Source organism: Marmota marmota, unplaced genomic scaffold (assembly GCF_001458135.2).
Source record: "Marmota marmota marmota unplaced genomic scaffold, marMar, whole genome shotgun sequence".
In the NCBI taxonomy this organism is placed as follows: domain Eukaryota; kingdom Metazoa; phylum Chordata; class Mammalia; order Rodentia; family Sciuridae; genus Marmota; species Marmota marmota.
In genome coordinates, this window is record NW_025999949.1 from 20,072,736 (window position 1) to 20,082,294 (window position 9,559).

At 39.5% G+C, this 9,559-nt stretch overlaps 1 non-coding gene across 1 annotated transcript; it reads right to left on the reverse strand.

Moving 5' to 3' along the window:
- Positions 1-9,142: 9,142 nt before the first annotated feature.
- Positions 9,143-9,248, reverse strand: LOC125616595. Its single transcript, XR_007347334.1, has one exon. It is a non-coding gene; the product is annotated as a U6 spliceosomal RNA (small nuclear RNA).
- Between the last annotated feature and the right edge of the window lie 311 nt (positions 9,249-9,559).

The following is a 9,559-nucleotide window of genomic DNA, read 5'->3' on the forward strand; positions in this document are numbered from 1 at the left end:
GGTGGGTTGGTGGGGGGGGTGAGAGAGAGAGAAGGGGAGGGGAAGGGAAGCGAAGGAATGCAAGGGAAACTAAAGGAAGAAAACAGTATCTCTCATTTACATATAAAATAAAGCTGAAGACCCTTACTTTCCAACCTAAGACAGCTTAGCTTTCTGCATTGATACCCACCTATTGCTCTCCCTAGAGGCCTTTGCCTCCACAGTATTCTTCAAAGTTTCTGCAACCAAATGTGTTTCAAGGAATGCCAGTGGACACTGTGGGTGGGGGAAAGTGTGAATTTTGTAAACTTTTTGGATAAACCAGTTACCATAGTTAAACAATTAGTTTAGTTGAACAATTATTGAGTGGCTTATGTGTGTGGAGTCCTGGGTATGAGCAGGTGAACTAGAGAGACACACTTCCTGCTTCCCCTGGAGCAGGTCCAACACAGAATTCTCAGAGCCAAGTTTGTCCAACCACAGCACATGGCTTCTTGAGCATCTGCCCCAGGGCGTGCTTGTACTAAGTACTCTCTCCCCTTTGACTTGAGCACTTGACCCCTTCCCTGCTTTCTTTCAGGGTATTTTTTTCCTTACCTCTTCATCCTCCTTTTGATTCATCAAATTCCTCTTGTATTTCATTATCTACCAGCTCCTAAGCCCCCTCATTGAGACGCTGCTCTGACAGACTCAGAAAAGTTTAGGTGTTCTAACCTTCTCAGCGTTATAGCACTTCCAAAAATGTTTTCACATACTTTCCATAAAGGATTGGTGTCGTCTCGCAACAAATACCAAGCAGGGCTATATCTCAAATCTATATGTACTGGTAATGTCTTAGAGAAGGCTTAGGCAGATACTTGTTAAAACTCTCCAATGACTTCCCAGTTAATTGAGAAGAATAAAAACCAGGAACCTTGATGGATAGGCTCCTGTGTACTTGGGCCCTGCTCTCTGATCTTACCTCTGAACTCTCTCACCCTCTCCAGTTCACTGCAGATGCAGAAGCCTCCTGTGTTATTTCACCGCCCATTAGCATGTCCTGCTTTAAGACCTTGGCCTTTGCAGTTATCTCTGCTCCAAAAGTTTTTCTCCATGGAATTTTTCAAGCCATTTATATAAGATACCAAATCTCCATCACCCCCAGGGACCTCCTATGCTCTTTTCTTTCTTTCATTATTTTTCAGAGCATCATATCATATACTAAAGAGTTAACTATTGCTATATAACAAACCACCCGCAAAGCCTAGTGACAGAAAATGGTGATTTGTTTCTTATAGTCTTGTTGGTCAACTGACCCTGACTGATTCCTCTTCTCATTTGCCAAGAAGCCACAGAAGGTGGCCTCACTCACATGCCTGGCGTTTGCAGCTGGCTCTCAGCTGGGTACAGTAGCTCCCTAAGTGGCCTTCCTCCAGGAGTTTCGAGTCTACCTACTGTGACTGACTCAGGGCCTTCTTCTCAGACAGCAGGATGAAAGCAGCAAGACTCCTTGACACTGAGGGGCCAAAGCTGCAATAGCCCCTCTTTTGCACGTTATTAATCCAGTGCAAGGGGTGGGCCTAGAGTGTACCTCTTGAAAGAGGAGTTGTAATGTACAGGCCATATTTAATATACTGCAATATAGTTTTTAGTTTGTCTATCTTTTTACCTACTTGACTACCTATTTGTTGATCTTTTGCCTCCTGCCTGCCTTTCCTATATATGTGCAACCCCCATGAATGTGGAAACTTGTGTTCCTTATAATAAATTCAATGCATAGAATAGTGTTGAGAACGTAGTAGGTTCACAATAAGTATTTGTTGAGCAGATGAAGGAATCATCCTCATCTGATTTTACACCATAATGTGAAATGATCAGGAAGGCAAAATTCCTTGAGGAATGATAGGATTCTATGTGTGAAGCACTGTCTCTATTCCTACCATAGCACCTGACTCTTAGGAGATGGGGATGGAAAATATTTGTTGACTGGCTATTGCTATCATGGTTTCACAAATGAGAAAACTAGACACTGGATTATGAATTGGCTTACTTGAAAACTTTCAAGTGTTATTAAAATAGAGACCTTCTGTCTTGAAATGTGATATTCTTTTTTTTTTAACCTCCTTGTTCCATAGTCATCTCACCAAATTACGTTGTGTGAATTAAATGGAGCAGACACTTTGCTCTAAGTTAGAAATACAAGGAGAAATTTTTCATAACAATTATAATACAATTGTATTAGAGATAAGTTGTATCTCTAAGTTAGATATACAATGAGAAACAAAGAGAAATTTGATCCATGGACACAAGACCTTTAATGTGTGCTGAAGGAGTTGGCCACTGATTAAACAGACCCTTAGAGCAGGCAAGAGTAGCACTAGTCTACAAAGGAGAGTGCTGTGGGACACTACTAAGATAGCTTTTCATACCAGAGAAACAGCGATGGCCTTCCCTCATTGAGTTTGTAGGTAATAAAACAGGGATGTGGGAGTACATGACTGTAATCCCAGAGGCTCAGGATGCTGGAGCAGGAGGATGTCAAATTCAAAGCCAGCCTCAGCCTCTTAGCAAGGGCCTAAGCAACTCAGCAAGACCCTGTCTATCTCTAAATAAAACATTAAAAAAGGTTTGGGAATGTGACTCAGTGGTTAAGTGCCCCTGCGTTCAATTTCCAATACTAAAAGCAAAAACAAACAAACAAACAAACCAGAGAAGGTCCATTATCAAGATAATATTTTATTAACTGATACTGTGCTTCAATTCACAAGATCCGATCTTATCAACTATTAGCACAATCTGGGAAATGTTGCTTTTTTGCTACATACAAATGCTTATCCATATTTTAGCTTGTCAAACATGCACTGTAACTATTATTACTGAGAATGCCCACTCTTTTGCCATGCTTTTATGTTTTCTTTTTCTGTAAATGCTATGCACTGAGTTTGAAGTAGACTTGACTTCTGGAATAGACTGGTAGCACAATTCCTAGAAGGGAGCAGTTAACTGGGCAGAAAGAAAAGACCCTGGTTCTAGTTCTGACTGCTCTTGGCTAATGGTTTCCTTTGCTCAAGTCAGTGTCCCCTTAGGACTTTGGTTTCCTCTTCTCTCAGTGAAAGATCCAATTGGATTCTTTAGAGCTAATTCTCAGTAGAGAGTCTGCTCCTTGCACCACCGCTCTTCTCCTGCACACACTTGACTCCCAGCCACTTTGTCTTTGAGAAATCACCTCTCCTATTGTTTTATTACCCTCAGGTACAGAGGTACACAAAGCAAGCCCAGCCCATGTCTGTCACAGAATGGGGTGCTCAGAAGAGAAAATGGGAAGAAGTAGTCCCAGGCAGAGAAGGTGATGTCATTCATACCTCATGCTGAGATATTGCCTGTTTTCCAGTTTCATAGACCCCCTGTAGTTTCTGACAAGTACTCTTTTGGGGTGGGAGTGGGGGTTCCTTAACTTGTTTAGCACCATACTAATAGACTTTTCAGCATTAGTTCCTGGGATCAGATTTTTCTCTGAGCTACAATCTGAAGTAAAGCTCATGGTAACTTTCTAGGATCTCAGTTTTAGGGGAGATTTGCTGCAGGAAGGAGAGTGTTATTAACTACAAAATGCAAAAGTAAGCAGAGCGCTTTGCAAATAACTCCTAATAAACAGACAGAGCCAGGTGTGAAACAAGATTTATATCTTCCCATGGCCCAAAGCCACATGGATTCCAATGCTTTGACTGCTGATGATCATCTTGGATATGGGCCACTGTTCCCCAGGACATAGTGATGGTCTAGTCCTCTGGGTGGGAAGCAGCAATACCTTGCCTTTCATCCACCTTGAGAAAGGAAATGCTGGGCCAAATTTAATAAAGGCACAAGGGCTCATGGAGGGAGAAAGGAAAGATCTGTGACTCTGGTGAAGGAAAACTCCTTCTGATTGAAAGTCTTCTGGCCCGGAGCCCCCTTTGGCCTGAGAGAATGCCCTCCTGTCATTGCAATAGAAAGCAGAGGTCACCCCTACTCCCACCTGTCTTTCTTTCCTGGCTTTCTTGTAGCCCACTCTATTCAAATCCAGACAAGATCAGCTTTCTCGCGTCATACAGGTGATACACCAGAGAAAGTGTTTCCTCTGCTGCTCCTTTTCCTGTTTCGTAGGGAAGAAGCCTAGAGGGGCAGAGAGTGAGCAGACAAAGGAAGGAAGGCATCAGGAAAGAAATGACAGGAGAGGGGGTGGAAAAGATCAGAAATGAAGAGGAGGAAGACCTGAGCCTGGCATGGAAGAATGATCCCTGGCAGAGCAGGCAGACAGGGGCTCTCACTTTACTGCTAATGAAACATGACCCCAAATATTCACTTCTTATTCCTGAACCTCAGTTTTTTTTCTACAACATGGCTTTTGTGATTTGAAAGTACTCCCATGACTTGAATTGAGAGATTTAAAGTACATCTGAAGGAATAAATAATCCATCATAGCTTAAAGTCGACTAAATGCAGTGTTTTGGATTGATCTGGAGTAGAAGAAAAAGACATTACTTAGAAAACTTGTGAAATATAAATCATGTCTGCAGTTTAGTTAGTGGTATTGTATTATTGCAGGTTGAGTATCCCTTATCCAAAATACTTAGGACCTGTAGTGCTTTTTATTTTGGATTATTTTGGATTTTGGAATATTTGCATACATTTGATAAGGTATCTCAGGAATAAGAATTAAGTCTAAATGTGAAATTAATTTGTTTCATATACACCTCACATACAGAGACTGAAGTCAATTTTATACAATATTTTTAGTGTTCCTGTGTTTTGACAGCAACTTATCACATGATATCAAGCATCGTGGGGTATCATGCTAATGCTCAGAGAGTTTCAGATATAGGAGTGTTCAGGATTTCAGATTTTCAGATTAGGAATGCTTGACCTATATTATTATACTAGTTTTCATATATGCATCATGGAAATAACACATTAGCATTAGGGAAAACTGGATGAAAAGTATGCCAGACTTTCTGTATTATCATTTAAACTGTTATGTTTAGATATATGTCTCATAAAAGCTCAGGTGAGACCATGCAAGAAGATTTAGAGGTGAAATAATTGGGTTATGAGAGCCATAACTCAATCAGTAAATTAATTTCCTGATAGGGGTTCACTGAATGGTAACTTTAGGCAGATAGGGAGTGGCTGGAGGAGGTGGGTCCCTGGGGATATGCTTTTAGGGTTTGTATTTTGTTTTTTTTGTTGTTGTTGTTGTTTTTTTGGAGCATAATGCAGTCTCTGTCTCTCTGTCTCTCTCTCTCTCTCTCTCTCTCTCTCTCTCTCTCTCTCTCTCTCTCTCTCTCNAAGTAAAAACCCAAACAATGATATAACTATTCAATTTTTCCCAACAAGCAATAAAATTCTTTCTTTGTTTGTAGACAGGTTGTTGGAGTATAGAGAGGAAGTACAACACAGAGGTGGTTTCCACAATTTGGGAAATGATCAGGAACATTAAAGAACATTAAATAGATGTCTCATATATGTGTGTTTAGGGTTTTATGCCTTCCTGATATTATCATATAATAAAAATAGCAATATATATATATATATATATATATATATATATATATATATATATTGATTTTAAGATGCACTCACAGTAGGGGGAGGAATAATACAAGGAAGATAACCAACAAAGTAGGCATTACCAACTCAGTTACCACAGTGTGAGCCTCAGACCCTTCCAACACAGAGGGTAGAGGAATCCCAAATTACACCCTTCCTCCCTCTATCTGTCATGGGCTGTGTCCAGAACTCCCCTTACCAAAGTGCTCCCCTGAATATTCTCAATCAGGACACCGGATATCAGATCACAGAAGATGAAAATGAGGCATCAACAGCTTCTGCCATAGGTGAGATAATCTGCTGGCTTCAATCCTTAATTCTTCCACTTACTAGCTGGGGAAATTTGAACAAGTTAATGATATTCTTCCTTTGACTATGATGGTGGAAAATCTTCCCTAATCATTCTCAACCTGCCCAGGCTCTCCCCATACCATACCTGCTCTATGGCACAGGACCCAGAGCTCCACTTCAAAGATCATACCAGGGTATGGAAATCAAGGGCACTGAAGACTCCATAATTCCAAACTGAGATAGGAAATATTTCCCCCATTGACATGGAGGAGAATTGCAGGGAGAACAGAGAAGAGAGTAAGAAATAGAAATCAAGATCATGGCAGTTGAGTGACTCTCACTGGATTTTCAAGGAAGCAGGAAAGTCTGTTTCTTTCTTTCTTTTTTCAAAGTACTTAAACTGGTTCTTTCTTTCTTTTTTTTCTTGATGCATTACATAATTGTAGACTTCATTATGCCATATTAATACATGTATATAATTTGATCATAATTTGATCCCTGGTACCTTTTCTTTACCTCCCCTCCTCCCTGTTCCTGATGTATTTACTCTACTAAACTTCCTTCTATTGTTATTACTTATATTAGTATAATTTAATTATATATATATATATATATATATATATATGATTTGTTGTTTTGTACGTGTACATAATTTGGTAGATTTTGTTCCCTGTTACCTCCTCTCCTCCCTCCCTCTCCATTCCCATCCTTTGCTCTGCTATTCTCCCTTCTAAGGAAAATCTGTTTCTATAAGTCTTTTTCTCATGGGGTCTCCCAGGGATCACTCCCACATACAGCCCCATTAGACCCTCAACATATGTATTACATATTCTAGCCGATGGGTTTGAGACACCAAGATGTTTTTAATGAAGTGCATTTATGGTTTGTTGCCAAAAGCTACTCAGAGAGAAAAAACTAATATATTTTCCATTTCTTGGGTCCTTGGGGAAAGATAACATTATAAGCCATTATGCAGAGATTCTTCTTAAGACTCTCCCAGCTTGACAGCTCTTTCAGTCTCGATTTTTTTTTTCCCTTGAAGGCTGAGTTTCAGTTGTTTACACACCAGTGTTTTCTGAAGTCTCCTTTTCATCTAAAACCTGACAAGGTTAAATATGAACCACACATTTTAAACATGAACCTCATGCTTCTAAACCTTGAAGGACTGGTACCAAACAATAGCAGAGCCCTAATTAACTGAAAGATAGTGAGCAATTCTTTGGGGAGCAAAGAAGAAAATGTTAATGCATCTATATAATATGAGGATTTTTTTTAGCGGTATGTTGCAGGCAATGGTTTGAAGTTACTTACATTCAGTTCAATCTTTTGGCAAGCTTGTATTTTTATCTGTATTTTGATGACCAAAATAAAACTAATACAAGACTGTAATCCTCCATACAGACCTGTCTATGCTGAAAATATTTTGCTGCTAAACAAGCAGGTCAATTATTTCCTTCTAGTTAAGAAAATTATAATGTTCAGTTAGCTTGCTTATACCTAGGAACTAGCAGGGATCATTCTCCCTAAAAGAGGTGCAAATTATAAAGGGAAAGTTCAAGAATTAGCTGTTGTTCAAAAGTCACAGAATGTGGCTGTCTCTCCTCTAAGTGTCTTTCACTCCAGCACCTTCCTTCCCTTTCTTTTGGACCTCTTCATTTCCTCAATTTCAAATTCTCACTTCTACACAATCAGGATAGTTTAGGACACTTCAGTGGACATTGCTCTGCCTCATTCAATCCAAACCACTGGTTTGATTACTTCAATTCATCCCACCCTACATAAAAATCTATGCAGAGGGAAAGTAGTGACTTCTGCAGCCAGGACACAGATTCCAGCCTCAGTCTCCACTACTTTCTCATATAAATCTTCATTCTTGCAGGCTAGTCTCTGTAGTCTCCCAGACACATCTCACGATTTCCCATTTCTATATCTGCATTAATCATTTTCTGTTGCTATGACAAAATGCCTGAGATAAACAGCTTAAAAGTGGTCCCTATTTCTAAACACTTAGTCCCAGTCAGGAAGAGACATTTCCCAAGAAGAATGCAAAGCAGTGAGTAGAATCAACAGTTTATTTTAGCTAAATCTAGAGGAGAACTTTAACTGTCACAACCATCATTAAGTGTCATGAACTGCATCAGTATGAAATGAATTTCCAGTCAATGAAGGCACTTGAGATATGCTACATTGAGTGAGATAACATGGTAGGGGGACAGTGACGTGGGGATGATTCTGAAGGGAGCTCAGAGCAGAAGAGATTTTTGTTCTGTGAAGACATCCCCCTAAATCATAGCTGAGTTCAGTAATGTTGCAATTGCAGGGATGGAACTGCAGAAGCCTATTTCTGGTCTATTGCAGAGATCTTGTGATTTCCCCATAATAAAGAAAGTGATCCCAGGAGACAGGTCATTCTCTCATGGACTGCCACTAACATCTAGGATATTTTCTCTTCACTATTCATAACACAGAGTGGATCATCTTTAACATAGGACAAACATTGTGTGCAAATTATTCCTTCTTGGTATGCAGAACATACATTTGGTGTCTTCCTCTAGTTGCAAAGAGAAAATCCAGAGAGATGGTTGAACCAACAAGGGACAAACATTTTCAAGTGTATTCTCATGTATCTTTGGTTTGCTTTTGCCACAGTAAAAGGGAAAGATATTCTGAGTACCTACTACTGCTAACTACTAGCATTTTCTAAAAGAAAACTTCACCTTTTCTTTGCCCCCCAGTTCCCAGATTATTTTCTGTCTCAGAGGAGAAATTTCCAACTTTAATAATAACTTCTGGGTGGGAGTGTTAGTATGTTCAAATTTATTTCCTCTTCTGAATACCCCACCATACTTACACACCTTGAATCAAACTTATTTTAGGTTCCATAAAAAATGCATAGCCCTAGAGGTATTAGTGCACAGTTTCAAAAGGAGTGGTGAAGGAGAATTGGGTATCAAGAAAAGGTACCTTTACTCACATTTCAAATAGTGTTACACGGAGCCTTAAATTCATACTCACACATGAGAAAGAATGAAACTACAGAAAGAAAAATACCTTGGGTGATCTCACTTATATGTGAAATCTACAAAAGTTAAGCTCATGAAGGAGAGAGTAGGATGGTGGTTGCCAGAAGCTGGGGCAGGGAGGGTGGACGGGGTAGAGATATGTATGAAAGAGGACAAAGATTCCGTACAAGAGGAAGAATGAGCTTCAGTAATGTAGTACACAGAATGGTGATTACAATAAAAAAAATGGGGTGCATATTTTTAAATTACCAAGTGATTTTTTTTTTTTATGCTGAACTGGGTCTCAAAATAAGGAGCATTTCCTGGATTTGCTTGTCATCCTTGCACAGGGGCCTGCTAAACTCTGCATTGCTCCAACTTCAGGATATATTCTGCCCAGTGTTTTCAAATGTTTTCACCACACACAGCAAATTCTATGAGGTGATGTATTTGTTAGTCTGACCTAATCATAGCACAATATATATACATACATCAAATCACCACATTGTATCCCATAATCCTTACAGTTACTATGTGTCAATTTAAAAGAAATATTAAGAAAAAAATAGAGAAATGTCTTGGGATGAGGCTACCGGGTTCTATCCTGTCGGCCATCAACTGATTCTGATCTTGAGTAATTCTTTTTATTTGTCTTCGTCTCAATTTCTTTACCTGTAAAACTTGCCTGGAACTGAGTAATTTCCTGAATGTTACAAATTTAA